The 22,827-nt window shown below is 42.4% G+C and overlaps 1 long non-coding RNA gene across 3 annotated transcripts in view; it reads right to left on the bottom strand.

The window, feature by feature from the left end:
- The window catches only part of LOC129811098 (uncharacterized), a 44,000-nt gene that overhangs the window by 6,989 nt on the left and 14,184 nt on the right, over positions 1-22,827 (bottom strand). The window lies entirely within an intron of this gene.

The raw sequence follows: 22,827 nt of genomic DNA, 5'->3' as shown, positions 1-22,827 counted from the left end.
ATCCAGAGAAAGAAGAGAGAGACTGAGATAGAAATGAAGAGAACGCCAGAGAAAGAGAGAGAAAGAAAGATAGATGGAGAGTTAAATAGTGAATAATAACCACAATCACTCCAGTATCCCTTACATTGGCTGATGAAAACATCAATAGTCATCCATTAGCCGTGCCGTCCTCTCTCTCTCTGCTCTCATTCTGAAGGTCTTAATAGCGACAGTGTTTGTGTGTGTGTGTCTGTATGTGTTCACACCATGCTCATCTAACCAGCTAACAGGGTCCATACACAAAAATCCTGTGATTTCTGAATCTGCAACAAGACGTATAGGAGACATAAACAGTTCAAGCTTTTCATAGTCATGTTGAAGCTAAACACAGCAAAAAAAAAGAAACGTCCCTTTTTCAGGACCCTGTCTTTCAAAGATAATTCGTAAAAATCGAAATAACTTCACAGATCTTCATTGTAAAGGGTTTAAACACGGTTTCCCATGCTTGTTCAATAAACCATAAACAATTAATGAACATGCACCTGTGGAATGGTCATTAAGACACTAACAGCTTACAGACAGTAGGCAATTAAGATCACAGTTATGAAAACTTAGGACACTAAAGAGGCCTTTCTACTGACTCTGAAAAACACCAAAAGAAATCTGCGTGACCGTGCCTTAGGCATGCTACAAGGAGGCATGAGGACTGCAGATGTGGCCAGGGCAATCATTTGCAATGTCCGTACTGAGAGATGCCTAAGACAGTGCCACAGGGAGACAGGACGGACAGCTGATCGTCCTCGCAGTGGCAGACCACGTGTAATAACACCTGCACAGGATCGGTACATCCGAACATCACACCTGCGGGACAGGTACAGGATGGCAACAACAACTGCCCGAGTTACACCAGGAATGCATAATCCCTCCATCAGTGCTCAGACTGTCCACAATAGGCTGAGAGAGGCTGGACTGAGTGCTTGTAGGCCTGTTGTAAGGCAGGTCCTCACCAGACATCACCAGCAACAACGTCGCCTATGTGCACAAACCCACCGTTGCTGGACCAGACAGGACAGGCAAAAAGTGCTCTTCACTGACGAGTCGCGGTTTTGTCTCACAAAGGGTGATGGTCGGATTTGCGTTTATCGTCAAAGGAATGAGCGTTACACCGAGGCCTGTACTCTGCAGCGGATCGATTTGGAGGTGGAGGATCCGTCATGGTCTGGGGCGGTTTGTCACAGCATCATCGGACTGAGCTTGTTGTCATTGCAGGCAATCTCAATGCTGTGCGTTACAGGGAAGACATCCTCCTCCCTCACGTGGCACCCTTCCTGCAGGCTCATCCTGACATGACCCTCCAGCATGACAATGCCATACTGCTCATTCTGTGCGTGATTTCCTGCAAGACATGAATGTTAGTGTTCTGCCATGGCCAGCGAAGAGCCTGCCATGGCCAGCGAAGAGCCCGGATCTCAATTCTATTGAGCACATCTGGGACCGGTTGGATCGGAGGGTGAGGGCTAGAGCCATTCCCCCCAGAAATGTCTTGGATCTTGCAGGTGCCTTGGTGGAAGAGTGGGGTAACATCTCACAGCAACAACTGGCAAATATGGTGCAATCCATGAGGAGGAGATGCCCTGCGATACCTAATGCAGCTGGTGGCCACACCAGACACTGACTGTTAATTTTGATTTTGACCCCACCTTTTTTCAGGGACACATTATTCAATTTCTGTTAGTCACATGTCTGTGGAACTTGTTCAGTTTATGTCTCAGTTGTTGAATCTTGTTATGACACCTAGGCCGGTGTCGAATGAAGTTTCTCCCAAACGCTGATCTTGGGTTAGTTATGCATTTTCCCCACTGATGGTTAAGGTTAGTATTAGGGGAGGGAAAGCTGATCCTAGAACTGTACCTATAGGAAACATCACCCCAGAGCAGTCCAAGAGACAACCAGCATCTCACACATACACGCAGAATGATCAGCATGAGCCTACTACCACAGAGTCAGTACTTAACCAAACCATGGGCTCTGGGTATAAAATAATCACACACACAAATTCACTTAGTTGACTTGCCTAGTTAAAAAGGTTCAATAGAAAAAGAAGAAAAACATTTCCCTGTACTTGTGCACATGACATGAAACATGGACACACACACTTTAAGACTGAAACCATCCCTAATTATCCCTCAGCAGACCTATGACAAAAGGTATACTCTCCCTAATTGGACAGTACAATTGCAATGTGAATTAACCTGGCGAATGGTGATGCACATAAAACAAAGATCCCTGACTGGGACTCAAATGGGAACCAGATATCGAGACCCCTGGAGAGGGAGAAAGAAGAGAAGGGATGGGGGGGGGTGGCAGAAAGAGAGAGGCTTTCCCATAGTAACTAGGCCTAGGGTGGCATTCCTTGATCCCGGCGCTCCGGTGTTTGATCTTGTTGGTAAGTGGAGTAGGGATGTTTCCATAGTGGGTAAATGTAACAGTTACCTTCTCTCTCTCTCTCTCTCTGTGTGTGTGGAAAAGGCCATCAGGGTCTTAGGGTTTCGATAGAGTCAGACAGAGAGGATGCAAAGGCCAGTACGAGGGGCGCAACACACACAAAGTTCTTACTGCATTCACTAACATGCAACAGTAGCCCTTTATACTCGTACCCGTATACGGGTGGAAAATTGCAGATTTGGGCACTGATAAGCGCCTAAAATGGAACGCAGTGGCTGTACAGTAACATGTTCGAAATGACATCAGAGCTCAGGCTCTGCGATTCACAGCGCCGTATGGGTTTTGACTGAGAGCCATTCTGAACTTCAGCACCGTACGCCACGAGAAGTTACCCTCATTCCACCCACTAATTGGGCAACATTTGCAAATTGTTTGTTTTGTGAGAGAGAGAGAGAGACATTCTGTAAATGAAGAGGACTCGATGTATGTTGAAAGATGAGACGTTGAGGATTATAATGAACACCGCTTTGATGTCATACATACAAGCCAGCCAAACACCCGTGAGTCCAAAATGTGCACTTCACATTCCCCTATCATAAAACTCATGTCATATTCAGCGACAACGTTAAAGATCACTACGTTTGATGTACAGTTACAAGAAGATATCCTGGGTTGTTCAATGTTTGTCTCTGGTGAAGAAAACTTGCTAAGCAATAAGCACCTGAAACGAGAAGATAAACTCAATTCCACTGTACACAGTGTCCCTAACTAGTCACACACACAGATACAAACAGACACAGATACAAACCGACACAGACACACACACACCGTTGTTAGAGTTAGACAATGAGGAATCAAAAAAATAAACATGATTTACGAACTATTGGGTATGTCTCATTGCAAAGGAGTCATATCTGTCATTATTGTACATAGTAAATACTGAGATTCCTCTTGCCAGTCGGCCCACAGTAGAACCCAGGGGCCTTTTCCGCCTGTTCAGATAGAAATGTATTGTGTAGAACGGATATGATTGTCTGTCATGTGGAATAGGGAATCGTGTCAGCTCTACTCATAAGGAACTGTGTCAGCTCTATTCATGACATTTCTAGGCTTGCTGAATAGATCCCAGCTGCAGCTGGGAGCACTCAGTCCCTTCCTGTGAGATGTCCACGTGCCTGCCATAGTGCAAATACCAGCCAGGGCAACCGGTCACCGCCGTGGCCCCTGAGATTTTCCCCCTGGTTAAATATCCAGATGTACTTTTTAATGCACCCCAGTCACTAGATTTCCCCTGTGCTGGTTATAATACTAACTGTAGAATGTCTTTCCTCCTTAATGTAGACCATAGAGGGTAAAGAACAGCCTATTGAATAACTATGCCATATCCAATATAGACGTGGTGGGAAAAAAAAAAATCAGCAAAACATTTCTTTCAATTGTTTAAAAAAAATAAATTACAAAACGGAAGGACTAAAAATGTCCATCCCAAAAGTGATGTGCTAAATATGGATTTGATGGTGAAATATAGCACCTGAACTATTTAAATGGATCTACATTCACAGAGAAGGAACAATGATTGGCCTCGATTGTTAATACCTGGCTTTGATGTTAAATATTACTGGGATGCGGTTGGCAGTGCTGCTGTAGCTGAGAGCGGGAAGAAGAATTAGGCCTTTATTCCGGTGACTGAATCTCTCTCTCTCTCTCTCTCTCTCTCTTGCTAAAACCAAGAAGGGCATTCTTCATTAGGACAGATATGGCACGACTCGCCAATTTATTCCTTCGTTAGCAGATATACGTGCTGCTCACTACAGTAGAAAACATGGGGCCCACCCACACGTTTAGGCCCTCTCAAACAACTACGCACAATAAAGAGCTGCTCCCTGGTGATTAAACGAGGGAATTCACACAAATGAAAACGGGGGGGGGGGGGGGCTTCAAGGAAACGTACCTTTTGTACATTTTCACCAGACGAAAACAGTGTAATACACAGTGCCTTCAGAATGCATTCACACCCCTTGACTTATTCCACATTTTGTTGTGTTACAGGCTCCATTCAAAATGGATGAAACTATTCTAATATCTCACCCATCTACAAACAATACCCCATAATGACAAAGTGAAAACATGTTTTTAGAAAATGTTTGCAAATGTATTGAAAATAAAATAAAGAAAGATTTTCTAAGATTCTCCTGACGTACAGTTCATATGAGGAAATCAGTCAATTGAAATACATTCATTAGACCCGAATCTATGGATTTCACACGACTGGGATTACAGACATGTATCTATTGGTCACAGATACCTTTAAAAAAAAAAAATCACGGTATTGCTGTGCATTCAAATTGCCATCGATAAAATGCAATTGTATTCGTTGTCCGTAGCTTATGCCATCCCATACCATAACCCCTCTGCATGGTTTTACCGTAGGGTTTGTATAGAAATGTCTATGCATGGTTTTACCACAGCGTCTGCAGTAAAGCAACCAGTAGAGACATGGTTTTACTGCAGCGTCTGCAGTAAAGCAACCAGTAGAGACATGGTTTTACCGCAGCGTGTGTAGTAAAACAACCAGTAGAGACATGGTTTTACCGCAGCGTGTGTAGTAACACAACCAGTAGAGACATGGTTTTACCGCAGCGTGTGTAGTAAAACAACCAGTAGAGACATGGTTTTACCGTAGCGTGTGTAGTAAAACAACCAGTAGAGACATGGTTTACCGCAGCGTGTGTAGTAAAACAACCAGTAGAGACATGGTTTACCGCAGCGTGTGTAGTAAAACAACCAGTAGAGACATGGTTTTACCGCAGCGTGTGTAGTAAAACAACCAGTAGAGACATGGTTTACCGCAGCGTGTGTAGTAAAACAACCAGTAGAGACATGGTTTTACCGTAGCGTGTGTAGTAAAACGACCAGTAGAGACATGGTTTTACCGCAGCGTGTGTAGTAAAACAACCAGTAGACATGGTTTTACCGTAGCGTGTGTAGTAAAACAACCAGTAGAGACATGGTTTTACCGTAGCGTGTGTAGTAAAACAACCAGTAGAGACATGGTTTACCGTAGCATGTGTAGTAAAACAACCAGTAGAGACATGGTTTTACCGTAGCGTGTGTAGTAAAACGACCAGTAGAGACATGGTTTTACCGCAGCGTGTGTAGTAAAACAACCAGTAGAGACATGGTTTTACCGTAGCGTGTGTAGTAAAACAACCAGTAGAGACATGGTTTTACCGTAGCGGGTGTAGTAAAACCAGTAGAGACATGGTTTACCGTAGCGTGTGTAGTAAAACAACCAGTAGAGACATGGTTTTACCGCAGCGTGTGTAGTAAAACAACCAGTAGAGACATGGTTTTACCGTAGCGTGTGTAGTAAAACAACCAGTAGAGACACGGTTTTACCGTAGCGTGTGTAGTAAAACAAACAGTAGAGACATGGTTTTACCGTAGCGTGTGTAGTAAAACAACCAGTAGAGACATGGTTTACCGCAGCGTGTGTAGTAAAACAACCAGTAGAGACATGGTTTTACCGTAGCGTGTGTAGTAAAACGACCAGTAGAGACATGGTTTTACCGCAGCGTGTGTAGTAAAACAACCAGTAGAGACATGGTTTTACCGTAGCGTGTGTAGTAAAACAACCAGTAGAGACATGGTTTACCGTAGCGTGTGTAGTAAAACAACCAGTAGGGACATGGTTTTACCGTAGCGTGTGTAGTAAAACAACCAGTAGAGACATGGTTTTACCGTAGCGTGTGTAGTAAAACGACCAGTAGAGACATAGTTTTACCGTAGCGTGTGTAGTAAAACAACCAGTAGAGACATGGTTTTACCGTAGCGTGTGTAGTAAAACAACCAGTAGAGACATGGTTTCACCGCAGCGTGTGTAGTAAAACAACCAGTAGAGACATGGTTTTACCGTAGCGTGTGTAGTAAAACAACCAGTAGAGACATGGTTTTACCGCAGCGTGTGTAGTAAAACAACCAGTAGAGACATGGTTTTACTGTAGCGTGTGTAGTAAAACCAGTAGAGACATGGTTTACCGTAGCGTGTGTAGTAAAACGACCAGTAGAGACACGTCTGTCTAGCTGTAGACCACCCAGAGCAGTCATCCAAACAATCCCCCCTCCTCTCACAAGTCCTAATCGTCTCCATCCTCTGGTTGGGCATTTCTACTTCCAACACATCTAAACTAAAACTAGCCCCACAGCATTCCTCAAACAAAACATCAGCCATGGCAGAATTTTAGGGCTTTAAGCAATATATATATTTATGCCTAAAATAGTACAAAGAGTTTTCCCTGGTCAATTCATATGGCAAGGAAAAAATCAAGTCCCCAATTATAGTAAGAAATCTGTTCTTATGCATGCTTATTGATGCAGCTTTGCACGCAGTAATTATCCATTTAAAATTGCACTGTATAAGACTGTCTCCTAAACAACAAGTCTTGTAAACGTTACCCACTGACGACAACGTGAGGACAGAACCTCTGCCGGAGTTTAACCGCTCGGCGTACAGAGGTAGTCAGACTTGAGAAAACACATTGCTGGCGAATCCGTTTGACTTCAAAGACGCGACTTAAAAAATACCTCTATATCAAGCCGTGCCAGACAGCGGGTGAATATACTGCTAGATTTCCTTCCAGAGGTCTGTCATTTTACGATGGTAACGTCAGGGGCAGCCGAGTCAAGGGGTAGGCAGGACCCGTAGCAATGCCTCTCTGCCAAAACCCTTTGAATGTCTGCCCACCTCGCTCAGAATGTTCTGTTTCTAAACAAATATTTTGGATGCTTTGCTAAAGTACGGTGACATTCCGATGCGCTAAACAGTGCCCGGAAAAGGCTCTGGGGAAAACAAAAGAACACTTTGGAAAAAAGGGTTTTCGGCTGTCCCTGTATGATAACCTTTTTTGGTTCAAGGTAGAACCCTTCTGGTTCTAGGTAGAACCCTTCCACTCAATGAATAACCCCCAAAAGCCCTTTGGAAGTTGGAACCAATAACCACTAGGGGACAGCATAAGAACCCTTTATGGTCTTAAGTAGCACCTTTTTTTTTCTAAGAGTGAAGAGAAGGAGCAGAAAAGAAAACCAAGAGAGCATAAGAGAGAGAGAAGTTCCCCTCCCTCCTCTCCTTCTCCTCGGCACCAAAATGTTCAAAAACCTCCGACCCTGAGGTATTAATCTGTTTCTGTCAGAGGTTAGCGCCGATGCTAACAAAGGCTGTTTATTCTAGGCAGCATGGCTAATGACCCCTAACCAATGCTAGCAGTTCCCAGGCCGGGGGGAAAGAGAAGGTAAGTAACCTAATACATTCCTGGTGGGAGGGGGCTACATCATCCAGTTAGTTCCAGGTTCATTAGAGCACACAGTAGCAAAACGTTCTGCAATGGAAAATGAAAATAAGCGTTTCTTATTGGACAAGTTCAGGTGGTCCCTCCCCGTTTCAGTCAGTTTTCTTCTGTTTGGTGCCTAATGAACATGACCCAGGCATTCATTCCCAGAGATGGCCATTTCAGTTTCAGTGAACTGAATGTGTATGCGTGTGTGTGCGTGCGTGCGTGCGGGGAGGTAATGCTTCCAAGGGCAGCATAATGCTACCTCTGACGCCCAGCAGTGAACACAAGCCTTTGTCTCCAGTCTTGGGCATTATGGAGACCTTAAGGCCTTCCTTTCATTTACCAGCTGATACGCAAAACCTCATAACTAAAATCTCACAACTACATTCAGTCCCAAGAATCTCTCATTCCTCCTGAACTGTGCACATGTTCAATTCTCCCCACAAATGTACAATTATTGGATTGGTATAGGCATTGGCTGGAAAGAGTTCTCATATATCTGTAATTTCCTTTCAAATCCAAGGGGGGGATAAGTGCATAATTCGGGAGAAAGGAGAGATTATTGGGACATTTCAATGAAGAGGTTGAGCCACCATTCAATGTCAACTCCAAGCACTGTAGCTCTTTGAAAGCTGAGGAAGTTCATGAGCCAAAGAGAAAATTTGGAGTATTGCTTCTATGAAAAATGTATAAATGGTCTCACAAAAAGGTGCTAATTTTAAACAAGGGTCTAAAGAGACTTTCGGGAGCATATTTCGTAGTCTTATTATACACTGAACAAAAATATGAACGCAACGCATGGAAAGTGTTAGTCCCATGTTTCATGAGCTGAAACAAACGGTCCCAGATATTTTCAATGCACACAAAAACCTTATTTCTCACAAATTTGGCGCGCACATTTGTTTACACCTCTGTTAGTGAACATGTCTCCTTTGTCAAGATAAACCATCCACCTTACAGGTGTGGCATATCAAGACGCGGATTAAACAGCACAATCATTACACATGTGCACCTCGTGCTGGGGACAATAAAAGGCCATTCTAACATGTGAAGTTGTCAACACAACAATGCCACAGACGTCTCAAGTTGAGAGTGCGTGCAATTGGCATGCTCACTGCCGAAATGTCCACCAGAGCTGTTGCCAGGGAATTTAATATTACATTTCTCTACCATAAACCGCTTCCAACATTGTTTTAGAGAATTTGGTAGTACGTCCAACCGGCCTCACAACTGCAGACCATGTGTAACCATGCCAGCCCAGGACCTTCACGTCTGGATTCTTCACCTGTGGGATCATCGGAGACCAGCCACCCGGACATTTGATGAAACTTTTTGCACAACCGAAGAATTTCTGCACAAACTGTCAGAAAACGTCTCAGGGAAGCTCATCTGCATGCTCGTCGTCTTGACCTGACTGCAATTAAGCGTCATAACCAACATCAGTGGGCAAATGCTCATCTTCGATGGCCACTGGCACACTGGAGAAGTGTGCTCTTCCCGGATGAATCACAGTTTCAACTGTACCAGGCAGATAGCAGACAGAGTGCATGGTGTTGTATGGGCGAGAGGGTTTGCTGATGGTGGCAGTGGGGTTATGGTATGGGCAGGCACAAGCTGCAGACAATGAATACAATTGCAATTTATCGATGGCAATTTGAATGCAGAGATACCGTGACGAGATCCCGAGGCCCATCGTTGTGCCATTCACCCACGGCAAGTGGCAAGGATCTGTACACAATACCTGGAAGTTGTAAATGTCCCAGTTCTTCCATGGCCTGCATACTCACCAGACACATCACTCATTGAGCACATTTGGACAGCTTGGGATGTTTGAGATGCTCTGGATCGACGTGTACGGCAGCATATTCCAGTTCCAGCCAATGTCCAGCAAACTTCGCACAGCCATTGAAGAGGAGTGGGACAACCTTCCACAGGCCACAATCAACAGCCTGATCAACTCCATGCAAATGAGATGTATCGCGCTGCATGAGGAAACTGCCTGGGTTTCTGATCACCGCCCCTACTTTTTAAAAATGGTATCAACCAACCGATGCATTCCCAGTCATGTGAAATCCATAGAACAGGGCCTAATGCATTTATTTCAAAGTACAGATGTCCTTATATGAACTGTAACTCGGTCAAATCTTTGAAATTGTTAGATGTTGCGTGTATTTATGTTCAATTTACTGCTCTAAAAAGCCGCTTGTGACTGGAAATGCTCTATTCTAATGATAACATTATTGCTTTCATTACACAGGCTAAAGTGGTACAGCCCTCTAAAAAAGCATTTTACAAATGGATATACTTTCAAGAATCAGTTGCATTCGGAAAGTATTCAGACCCCTTCACTTTTTCTACATTTTGTTACGTTACAGTCTTTTTCTAAAATTGATCATAGAAAAATAAATCCTCATTCTTCACACAATACCCCATAATGACAAAGCAGAAATGTTTTCAAATTTATTTTAAAAAATGTAAACAGAAATACCGTATTCAGACCATTTTCTGTGAGACTGACCCAAACAACGTGTGATCTGGGTCATTGTCCTGTTGAAAAAAACGTTGATAGTCCCACTAAGCGCAAACCAGATGGGATGGCGTATCGCTGAAGAATGCTGTGGTAGCCATGCTGTTTAAGTGTGCCTTGAATTCTAAATAAATCACAGACAGTGCCACCAGCAAAGCACCCCCACACCACCTCCTCCATGCTTCACGGTGGGAACCACATATGCAGAGATCATCTGTTCACCTACTGTGCGTCTCACAAAGACTGTGGTTGGAAGAAAAATGTCTACATTTGGACTGGTCTAATGCCAATTGCTCATGTTTCTTGGCCCAAGCAAGTCTCTTCTTCTTATTGGTGTCATTTAGTAGTTTCTTTGCAGCAACTCGACCATGAAGGCCTGATTCATACAGTCTTCTCTGAACAGTTGATGTTGAGATGTGTCCGATACTTGAACTCTGTGAAGCATTTATTTGGGCTGCAATCTGAGGTGCAGCTAACTCTAATGAGCGTATCATCTGCAGCGAAGGTAACTCTGGGGTCTTCCTTTACTGTGGCGGTCCTCATGAGAGCCAATTTCATCATAGCACTTGGTTTTTGGTTTTTGCGACTACACTTGAAGAAAATACTTTTGTTTCTCTTTACTTATTTGAGCTGTTCTTGCACTAATATGGACTTTGTCTTTTACCAAATAGGGCTATATTCTGTACCCCCCCCCCCCCCCCCCCCCCCACACACCTTGTCACAACACAACTGATTAGCTCAAACACATTAAGAAGGAAAGAAATTCCACAAATTCACTTTTAAGAAGGAACACCTGTTAATTGAAATGCATTGAGAGAATGCCAAGAGTGTGCAAAGCTGTCATCAAGGCAAAGGGTGGCTACTTTAAAGAATGGCAAATCTATAATGTATTTTTTGGTTACTACATGATTCCATACGCCTCACAAGACCTCAACTGGCAGCTTCATTAAATAGTACCTGGAAAACACCAGTCTCAACGTCAACAGTGAAGATGCTGGCGTTCTAGGCAGAGTTGCAAAGACAAGTCCATGTCTCAGACTGGCCAATAAAAAGAAAAGATTAAAATGGGCAAAAGAACACAGACACTCTACAGAGGAGCTCTGCCTAGAAGGCCAGCATCCCGGAGTCGCATCTTCACTGTTGACATTGAGACAGGTGTTTTGCGGGTACTATTTAATGAAGCTACCAGTTGAGGACTTGTGAGGCATCTGTTTCTCAAACTAGACACTACTGTACTTGTCCTCTTGCTCAGTTGTGCACTGGGGCCTCCCACTCCTCTTTCTACTCTGGTTAGGGCCAGTTTGCGCTGTTCTGTGAAGAGAGTATTACACAGCGTTGTACAAGATCTTCAGTTTCTTGGCAATTTCTCGCATGGAATGGCTTTCATTTCTCAGAAGATGAATGAACTGATGAGTTTCAGAAGAAAGTTTTTTTGTTTCTGGCCATTTTGAGCTGGTTCATGTGGAAAGGCCTATGTAGGACAAACGATACACAGGCATTGAGCATGTTGCTCTACCAAGGAGAGGAGGTAACATCGAGATCCTACTTCTACAAAAGGGAGGCGTACTGGATATCCTATCTAAAAACATTGATCCCTAGTGGTCTGAATATTGACATTGATCTCAGCCCCTTTTAAACAATTCTTTCTTTTATGAACAAGTCTTATAAATTGATATATTCTTTCTACAGCTTATTAGCGTAAACCTAATATGTTCGCCCTGTTGATGTTGCTTATTATGCATTAAGGTTGAACCAAAGGATTACATGTAACAAATATGAAATTAAATACGAAACAATTAAATATGTGAAATTGAATTAAACAATAATATATGTTGATGCTAATATTATGCACAATATTCAATTACGTTTCTATATAATAAAAAAAAAGCCTAATATTTAATATGCCATACACTATTCTTTAACAGTTTTACTAAATCATTGTAATCAACTTAATCACTATGACACACCCCTCACTATTGTCATTGGTTGCACTAATTGGCATTGGTTGCACTAATGTTTGTCTACATAACCTGGTTCAAGTATTCTTGACATTACCCTGAGGAAGGCACAGTGATGCCGAAACATTGGTAAATACCTATTAAATTATATATGGAGTGTACGACTCTCTATTTTGATAGTTTATTCTTTACTCAGCACAACAGTTTTCAGCTGTGCTAACATTACTGCAAAAGGTTTTTCTAATGATCCATTAGCCTTTTAAAATAATACACTTGGATTTGCTAACACAACGTGCCATTGGAACACAGGGGTGATGGTTGCTGATAATGGGCCTCTGTACACCTATGTAGATATTCCATTAAAAAAATCTGCTCTTTCCAGCACAATAGTCATTTACAACATTAACAATGTCTACACTGTATTTCTGATCAATTTGATGTTATTTTAAAAATCGAACAAAAATGTGCTTTTCTTTAAAAACAAGGACATTTCTAAATAAGCAACACCAGCTCAGTGTATGTGTGTGATTATATGTGTGTGATTATATATATTAGATTATATATATATATATATACACACACACACACACATACAGGTGAAGTCGGAAGTTTGCATACACCTTAGCCAAAAACATTTAAACTCAGTTTTTCAAAATTCCTGACATTTAATCAGAGTAAAAAATGTTAGGATCACCACTTTATTTTAAGAATGTTAAATGTCAGAATAATAGTAGAAAGAATTATTTATTTCAGCTTTTATTTCTTTCATCACATTCCAAGGGGGTTCAAAAGTGTACATACACTCAATTAGTATTTGGTAGCATTGCCTTTATATTGTTTATTTGGGTTAAATGTTTTGGGTAGCCTTCCACAAGCTCCCCACAATAAGTTGTGTGAATTTTGGCCCATTCCTCTTGATAGAGATGCTGTAACAGAGTCAGGCTTGTAGGCCTCCTTGCTCGCACACACTTTTTCAGATCTGCCCACAAATATTCTATGGATTTGAGGTCTGGGCTTTGCGATGGCCACTCCAATACCTTGACTTTGTTGTCCTTAAGCCATTTTGCCCCAACTTTGGAAGTATGCTTGGGGTCATTGTCAATCTGGAAGACCCATTTGCGACCAAGCTTTAACTTCCTGACTGATGTCTTGAGATGTTGCTTCAATATATACACATAATTGTCCTTCTTCATGATGCCATCTATTTTGTGAAGTGCACCAGTCCCTCCTTTAGCAAAGCACCCCCACAACATGTTACCACCCCTGTGCTTCACGGTTGGGATGGTGTTCTTCGGATTGCAAGCCTCCTACTTTTTCCTCCAAACATTACCATGGTCATTATGGCCAAACAGTTCTATTTTTGTTTCGTCAGACCAGAGGACATTTTTCCAAATAGTATGATCTTTGTCTCCATGTGCAGTTGCAAACCGTAGTCTGGCTTTTTTATGGCGGTTTTGGAGCAGTGGCTTCTTCCTTTCTGAGTGGCCTTTCAGGTTATGTCGATATAGGACTCGTTTTACTGTGGACAAAAATACTTTTGTACCAGTTTCCTCCAGCATCTTCACACGGTCCTTTGCTGTTGTTCTGGGATTGATTTGCACTTTCGCACCAAAGTACATTCATCTCTAGGAGAGATTTTTTTTTCTGAGGACTTAGCTGATTTCTTTTGGTTTTCCCATGATGTCAAGCAAAGATGCACTGAGTTTGAAGGTAGGCCTTTAAATACATCCACGGGTACACCTCCAATTGACTCAAATGATGTCAATTAGCCTATAAGAAGCTTCTAAAGCCATGACATCATTTTCTGGAATTGTCCATGCTGTTTAAAGGCACAGTCAACTAAGTGTATGTAAACTTCTGACCCACTGGAATTGTGATACAGTGAAATAATCTGTCTGTAAACAAATGTTGGAAAAATGACTTGTGTCATGCACAAAGTAGATGTCCTAACTGACTTGCCAAAACTATAGTTTGTTAACAAGAAATTTGTGGAGTTGTTGAAAAACGAGTTTTAATGACTCCAACCACACACACACACACTCGAGCTGGTGCTGCTTATTTTATAAAGCAATGTACAGCTGTGTCTGTTGCTACAGCCCATTCAGGGGCCACCTTGCGTGGGACTGGCGCTGTGCTGCTAGTTGGCTGCTGGTGATTATGGCTATATACAATTGCAATGGCATAGCATTGTTTGTTAATTTAGCAGAAAACACACTCTTATATTCCCCTGCCCTTATCACAGTGAAGACACACTTATTTTATAGTAAGAGAATAAAATGTATAACACAAAGTAGAAAATAATATTTTACACTGTGTTACGTATCACTTTTACCCCACAACATGACACATCTGTTTGGTGAGTATTAGCATACCGTAGTGTTCTTCCCTGTAACTTGTTTTGAAATGGCACCTGAAAGCGAAAGTAGTCTGTTCTACATTAGATTATTAGGTTGAACTATAGCCTAATAGGCACATGGGATTCAGTTCCTTGTGTTTGACTACAGAAAGCAATATTACATGTATGTGCATGTGTCTGCTGCTTATTTTGTAGACCGCTGTCTACCTGGTGTCATTTTGTTTACTGTCCAAATACTCTATACAACAATTGTAGCCTAGGCCTACTTATTTATCCATGGCTCTGACTTGACCTGCTCATTGCCTTGTACTAACCTGTGCGCTAGATAAGCTGGGCACAGATATAGCCTACTCAATGATTAGTGAAGACCATTCAAACAGGAATGCATTATTACACCACGCACAAGCACACACACTACGAGTAGAGAAAGGCCAGGAAACGCACAACTTTACGACCTATAAAGACAGACCTTGCCCACAGCTCCTCCCTCTCTCTTTGTGTATATTTGCCTTGCTCTCTCGCTCCAGAACAAGACCACATGGGCTCCCAACCGTAATGAGTTTCAGCTCAAAACCGTGGCTGATGGATATCCGTCTGTCTTTCGCCAAAGGGTAAAAGGCTAACGGCAACCATTAGCCCTAAAGAAGTTGTGCTTGTACCACTTTACATTCAAGCTGGGTAATAGCCGGGTAAAAAGATGGTAATAACTATGTACTTACTAGGTAATTAGAAAGTAATTAGTTACAATTAGTAGTTATAATGTTGTTTAATGGGTTCCACCATTTTAAAGTAGTCAACTAGGTGGGGATTCCTATGAATTGGGAGCAATCAGCCAATGAAGAAGAATATTGTGTACTACTTTTATGGACTCCCGAGTGGCACAGCAGTCTAAGGCACTGCGTCTCAATGCTAGAAGCATCACTACAGACCCTGGTTCGATTCCAGGTTGGATCACAACCGGCCGCGATTGGGAGTCCCATAGGGCGGCGCACAATTTTCCCAGCGTCGTCCGAGTTAGGCCGTCATTCTGAAACAGAATTTGTACTTAACTGACTTGCCTAAAGGTTAAATTAAGAAAAAAAAGACTGTTTCTGCCCCCTCAATAAACTGCAAAAAAAGGAAACATCCTCTCACTGTCAACTGTGTTAATTTTCAACAAACTTAAAATGTGTAAATATTTGTATGAACATAAGATTCAACAACTGAGACAAACTGAACAAGTTCCACAGACATGTGACTAACAGAAATTGAATAATGTGTCCCTGAACAAAGGGGGGGGGGGTCAAAATCTAAATTAAAGTGGCCACCAGATTTGCCAGTTCTTGCTGTGAGATGTTACCCCACTCTTACACCAAGGCACCTGCAAGTTCCCGGACATTTCTGTGGGGAATGGCCTTAGCCCTCATCCTCCGATCCAACAGGTCCCAGGCGTGCTCAATGGGATTAAAATCTGGGCTCTTCGCTGGCCATGGCAGAACACTGACATTCCTGTCGTGCAGGAAATCACGCACAGAATGAGCAGTATGGCTGGTGGCACTGTCATGCTGGAGGGTCATGTCAGGATAAGCCTGCAGGAAGGGTACCACATGAGGGAGGAGGATGTCTTCCCTGTAACGCACAGCATTGAGATTGCCTGCAATGACAACAAGCTGTGACACACCGCCCCAGACCATGACGGACCCTCCACCTCCAAATCGATCCGCTCCAGAGTACAGGCCTCGGTGTAACGCTCATTCCTTTAACGATAAACGTGAATCCAACCATCACACCTGGTGAGACAAAACCGCAACTCGTCAGTGAAGAGCACTTTTTGCCTGTCCTGTCTGGTCCAGCGACGGTGGGTTTGTGCGCATAGGCGACGTTGTTGCTGGTGATGTCTGGTGAGGACCTGCCCTACAACAGGCCTACAAGCACTCAGTCCAGCCTCTCTCAACCTTTTGCGGACAGTCTGAGCACTGATGAAGGGATTATGCATTCCTGGTGTAACTCGGGCAGTTGTTGTTGCCATCCTGTACCTGTCCCGCAGGTCTGATGTTCAGATGTACCGATCCTGTGTAGGCGTTGTTACACGTGGTCTGCCACTGCAAGGACGATCAGCTGTATGTCCTGTCTCCCTGTAGCGCTGTCTTAGGCAACTCACAGTACGGACATTGCAAATTTTTGCCCTCGCCACATCTGCAGTCCTCATGCCTCCTTGCAGCATGCCTAAGGCATGGTCACGCAGAAGAGCAGGGACCCTGGGCATCTTTCTTTTGGTGTTTTTCAGTGTCTGTAGAAAGGCCTCTTTAGTGTCCTAAGTTTTCATAACTGTGACCTTAATTGCCTACGGTCTGTAAGCTGTTAGTATCTTAACAACCGCTCCACAGGTGCATGTTCATTACTATTTTATGGTTCATTGAAGAAGCACGGGAAACAGTGTTTAAACCCTTTACCCTTTACAATGAAGATCTGTGAAGTTATTTGGATTTTTACAAATTATCTTTGAAAGACAAGGTCCTGAAAAAGGGACATTTCTTTTCTTTGCTGAGTTTAGCTAAAACATCCCACCTGATCTCACATCCTCCCGCCTGCCTTCCATCTTTGAGGACAAACAGTACATTCGGAAAATACTCAGACCCCTTCACTTTTTCCACATTTTGTGACATTACAGCCTTATTCTAAAATTGATTTCATTTTTCTCATCAATCTACACTCAATACCCCATAATTACAAAGCAAAAACATGTTTCATAAATCTTTACAATTTAAAAAAATATCTTAATACTTATGTAAATCAGACTCTTTGCTATGAGACTCAAAATTTCTTTGAGACAAAAAAAATTGCTGAGATGCATTCTGCTTCCATTGATCATCCTTGAGATGTTTCTACAACTTGATTGGAGTCCACCTGTGGTAAATACAATTGGTTGGACATGAATTGGAAAGGAACACACCTGTCTATATAAGGTCCCAAAGTTGACAGTGTATGTCAGCGCAAAAACCAAGCCATTAGGTCGAAGGAATTGTCCGTAGAGCTCCGAGACAGGATTGTGTCGAGGCACAGATTTGGGGAAGGGTACCAAAACATGTCTGCAGCATTGAAGGTCCCCAGCAACCCAGTGGCCTCCATCATTCTTAAATAGAAGAAGTTTGGAACCACCAAGACTCTTCCTGAGCAATCGGGTGAGAAGAGCCTTGGTCAGGGAGGTGACTCTGTGGAGATGGGAGAACCTTCCAGATGGAAGCCACTCCTCAGTAAAAGTCACATGACAGCCCGCTTGGACCATGAGAATCTGGAGGAAACCTGGCACCATCCCTATGGTGAAGCATGGCGTCATGCTGTGGGGATGTTATTCAGCGGCAAGTACTGGGAGACTCGTCAAGATCGAGGGAGAGATGATGGAGTAAAGTACATAGAGATCTTTGATGAAAACCTGCTCCAGAACGCTCAGGACCTCAGACTGGGGCGAAGCTTCACCTTCCAACAGGACAACGACCCTAAGCACACTGCCAAGTCAACGCAGGAGTGGCTTCGGGACAAGTCTCTGAATGTCCTTGAGTGGCCCAACCGGGGCCCAGACTTTAACCCGATCGAACATCTCTGGGGAGACCAGAAAATAGCTGTGCAGCGACGCTCCCCATCCAACCTGACAGAGCTTGAGAGGATCTGCAGAGAATACTGAAACTCCCAAATACATGTCTGCCAAGCTTATAGCGTCAAACGAAAGAAGACTCGAGGCTGTAACCGCTGCCAAAGGTGCTTCAACAAAGTACTGAGTAAAGGGTCTGAATACTCATGAAAATGTGCTGTTTCTGTTATAAATATTTGATAAATTTGCAAAAAAATATAAAAAACCTGTTTTTGCTTTGTCATTATGGGGTATTGTGTGTCGATCGATGATGGAAAAAAAAGATTTAATACATTTTAGAAGACTGTATTGTAACAAAATGTATAAAAAGTGAAGGGGTCTGAATGCTTTCTGAATGCACTGTGTATTTCTATTGTTCGAGTGGTCACTCGACTATCTTGTCTAGATAATCTTTGCTGCAGTGGAGAAAGAGTGGAGAGTGCATGCACGCATTTGACATAATCACAGAGCAACAGACATGAAAAATAACAAAGAGCATCGAAAATGGATTTTGGTGAAATACAATAGCGCAATATTATTATATTTGTTGTATTCACCCCTCTCAAAGTTCACCAAAATTCCCTTTCCGTTGCTCTTTGTTATTTTTCATGTCTGCATTGGCTTTTGTGGTTGACAATTGCGCTGTGATGGATTGATTTGGTCGACAGGAATGTCAGATGAACAGAACACGCGCTCTCTACCAGTCTCTTCAGTCTGCTGTTTTGAATGCTTTCTGTGAACAGGTACTTAGCAAGATAGCTATAATTTAAAAAAAAATAGAACACTAATTTCCATGAACATTTCATCAAGCCTTCGCTAATGTTGTTGTGATATTAGCTAGCGAACTAGACGTGATGACAAGGTATTGCGTAAAAACACAATTGTAGGTTGGCTAACATTGCTATTTAGTTAGCTAAAGTAAAACAACACCAGGGTGTTTTACTTTGCACTTTATTGTACTTCAATAAAGAATAAATAAATACATAGATATTATTACCGAGCCGGAATGTAAAGTGCTATCCTCATGCTAACGCAGGACAGTTATCGGTAGTTCTGCAGTCCTAAAATGATACCGAAAGAGCTGAACTGCACTGTGCTGTCAGCGTGAGCTCCTTATTCAAAGGGGGCATCACAGCGAGTCATATTGTAAGAACAGTCAGGTGACATCCTGGCTTTGAAACCAGGCTTTGAGACAGAAGGCTTGTCGAATAAACTTGGTTTTGTTTTCAGTTGAAAAAATGTTTTGACCTAATGAATAGGAGGAAAAGCAAAGTGGGGCTGTTTGCTTGGAAACACTCACAGGTTTCCTGATGTAAAAAAACAAACAATTAAAACATTTAAAAAAACAAGGAGCTACTCTCTATATCCCCTTAAACTTTTTAATCGCCACCTGCCTTTAAAACAAGAGGCCTTTGTTGGACTGGTAGGATGAAAGAGAGGGATATGTGTGTGAGTGAATGAGTGAGTGAGACAAGGGGAACACTAATGTGAGTGTGGGTAGGGAGGGACTAGGAAAAATGATTTCCCAGAAGAAGGGTACAGCAACTAAGCTACCACAACAGCTAGCTGGAAGCTAGAGCGCCAACCTTTTCAACCTCCTACCACCTTTTGAGATTAACCCGCTCTCTCTCTCTCTCTCTCAGAGTGGTAGAAGACAGGCAAAGAGAAGAAGAAATGACAGCTTTCCGGCATTCTCTTTATATCTTGGCGTAACCTATAATCTTAGAGCCCCAGTCAGTCTGACCACGCCACAGACTAGTATTTGATTTACTGTAGTTTATAGCCCAGGAGAGGGAAAGACAGGATGCTCTTAGACTAAGTGTCTCAGACATTGGCTTGGGAACACTAAAACCCAGCAACACATTGCAGTATCTGTTTGTTCTCTGTGTCTTTTGTCTTTTTGCCCTGACAATGACCCTTCCACATACGGTGCCGTCAGAAAATATTCACACCCCTTGAATTTGTCCACATTTTGTTGTATGACAAAGCGGGATTCAAATGGATTGAATTGTCCTTTTTTGTCAACGATCTACACAAAATACTCTGTAATGTCAAAGTAGAAGAAAAATTCTAACATTTGTAAAAAAAAAACTAAAAACTAAATAAAATATGTTAAATTAAAACACTAAATGTATCTTGATTAGATACGTTTTCAACCCCCTGAGTCAATACATGTTAGAATTACCTTTGGCAGCAATTACAGCTGTGAGTCTTTCTGGGTAAGTCTCTAAGAGCTTTCCACACCTGGATTGTGCAACAATTGCCTATAATTATTTTCTAAATGTTTCAAGATCTGTCAAATTGGTTGTTGATCATTGCTAGGCAACCATTTTCAAACAGATTTAAGTCAAATCCGTAACTCGGACAGTCAGGAACATTCACTGTCTTCTTGGTAAGCAACTCTCGTGTAGATTTGGCATTGTGTTTTAGGTTATTGCCATGCTAAAATGTGAATTTATCTCCCAGTGTCTGGTGGAAAGCAGACTGAACCAGGTTTTCCTCTAGGATTTTGCCTGTGCTTAGCTCCATTCCATTACTTTCTTTATCCTGTAAAACTCCAGTCCTTAACGATTCCAAGCAGCTACCACTATACTTGAACATATGGAGAGTGGTACTCAGTACTGTGTTCTATTGGATTTGCCCCAAACAACACTTTTATTCAGGACAAAAAGTTAATTGCAGTATTACTTCACTGTCTTGTTGCAAACAGGATGCATGTTACTGAATATTTTTTATTCTGTACAGGCTTCATAGTTTTCACTCAGTCAATTAGGTTAGTATTGTAGAGTAACTACAACGTTGTGGATCCATCGTCAGTTCTCTCCTATCACAGCCATTAAACTTTGCAACTGTTTAAATGTCACCACTCGCCTCATGGTGAAATCCCTGAGTGGTTTCCTTCCTCTCCGGCAACTGAGTTAGGCAGGACACCTGTATATTCGTAGTGACGGGGTGTATTGATACGCCATCCAAAGTGTAATTAATAACAATGTCTGCTTCTTTTTCGTTCTTTTTTTACACAATCTACCAATACTTCTTGGAAACTTGACTCAGCTTGACTGAGGGACCTTACAGATAAATGTATTTGTTTGGTACAGAGATCAGGTAGCCTATAAAAAAATCATGTTAAACACTAGTATTGCACACAGATTCCATGCAACTTAATATGTAACTTGTTAAGCAGATTTTTACTTCTGGTCTATTTAGGCTTGCCATAACAAAGGGGTTGAACACTTATTTACTCGAGACATTTTAGCTTTTAATTTTTAATTCATTTGTAAAAAAAAATAAAAAAAAAATATGAAAACATACATGTATAAAATAGTCAAAGTAAAGAAAACCCTTGAATGAGTAGGCGTCCAAAATGTTGACTGTGTATGTGATAACAGATCTTAGGATTCAAATACATATTTTTTAAATGGGTAAAACTGGACTTAAAAAGGCAAAAAAAGGATGATACTTTGAGCCCAATTGATGGCTGGAGTCGAGAAAAAAAGCATTTCACGTGAAACACCTCTTAATTAACACGTGAAGGACAGATTAACTCTGGACTTTTAACTCTGTATCAGGGATAGAGAGATGAGAGAGGGAAAGAACGTGAGATTAGAGCGGGAGATAAAGGAGGAGTTGAGGAGTCAGGGATGAGGCAGGTGCTGGGAGAGACAGAACGGAGGGTTCCTCACCTGGCCTCGTATGGCTCAGTGCCTGTCACGCACGCCCGTACACACAAACACACACTTGCAAAAAGACACACAAATCAAATTGTATGTGTCACATGCTTCGTAAACAACACGTGTAGAAATGCTTACTTATAGGCCCTTCCCAACAATGCAGAGAAAAATGTAATAATAGAAAGATAATGACACAAATACACAATGAGTTACGATAACTTGGCTATATACAAACGGCACCAGTACCGAGTCGATGTGCAGGGGTCTGAGGTAATTGAGGTAGATATGAATATATAGGACCGCGTAAAAGGACTAGGCAACAGGATAGGTAATAAGCAGTAGAAGCAGTGTATGTGATGAGTCAAAATAGTTAGTGAAAAGGGGGGGGGGGGAATAAAGAACCAAATTGCTATCTGGAATACTTAGCAGTCTTATGGCTTGGGGGTAGAAGCTGTTCAGGGTCCTGTTGTAGAGCTCTGCTACCCGACCCAAGCCCGACGGGCCCCAACATCATACATCGGATTAGGGCCGGGTAGGGCCTGTTTCTTCATCAATAACTAGGGTACAGGCAGGTCTTGGGTATCACTAAATTGATCAGTAACATTTTGAAGCGGAGCCATTTGCTCGTGCTCTGCTGCGCAGTACAGTCATATGTGACTGAGAGCATAACAAGGTGTCAGAAGTGCTTCAACCTCATCAAACATAAGACAGGAGAGATTATTTCACAGAAAATAATGTTTTGACTTTTGTCCGAGTTTATATCTGACGAAAAGTAGCTAACAGGTAACTGCTCTCTCGTGTCTCTTCATTGAGCAGAGCAGCCCGAGCTAAACTATGGATACTCACAGTCTCAGCGGCGATGAGCAGAGCAAGCCGTGTGCAGGGAGCGAGTGACAGAGAGAGAGAGTAGCAATTAATGGATTTACTAACGGAGAAATTTATTTCTGATTTCGG

This window comes from Salvelinus fontinalis, chromosome 14, assembly GCF_029448725.1.
Source record: "Salvelinus fontinalis isolate EN_2023a chromosome 14, ASM2944872v1, whole genome shotgun sequence".
Taxonomy (NCBI): domain Eukaryota; kingdom Metazoa; phylum Chordata; class Actinopteri; order Salmoniformes; family Salmonidae; genus Salvelinus; species Salvelinus fontinalis.
The sequence above is the reverse complement of the archived record's forward strand: the minus strand, read 5'-3'. Positions and strand labels throughout refer to the sequence as shown.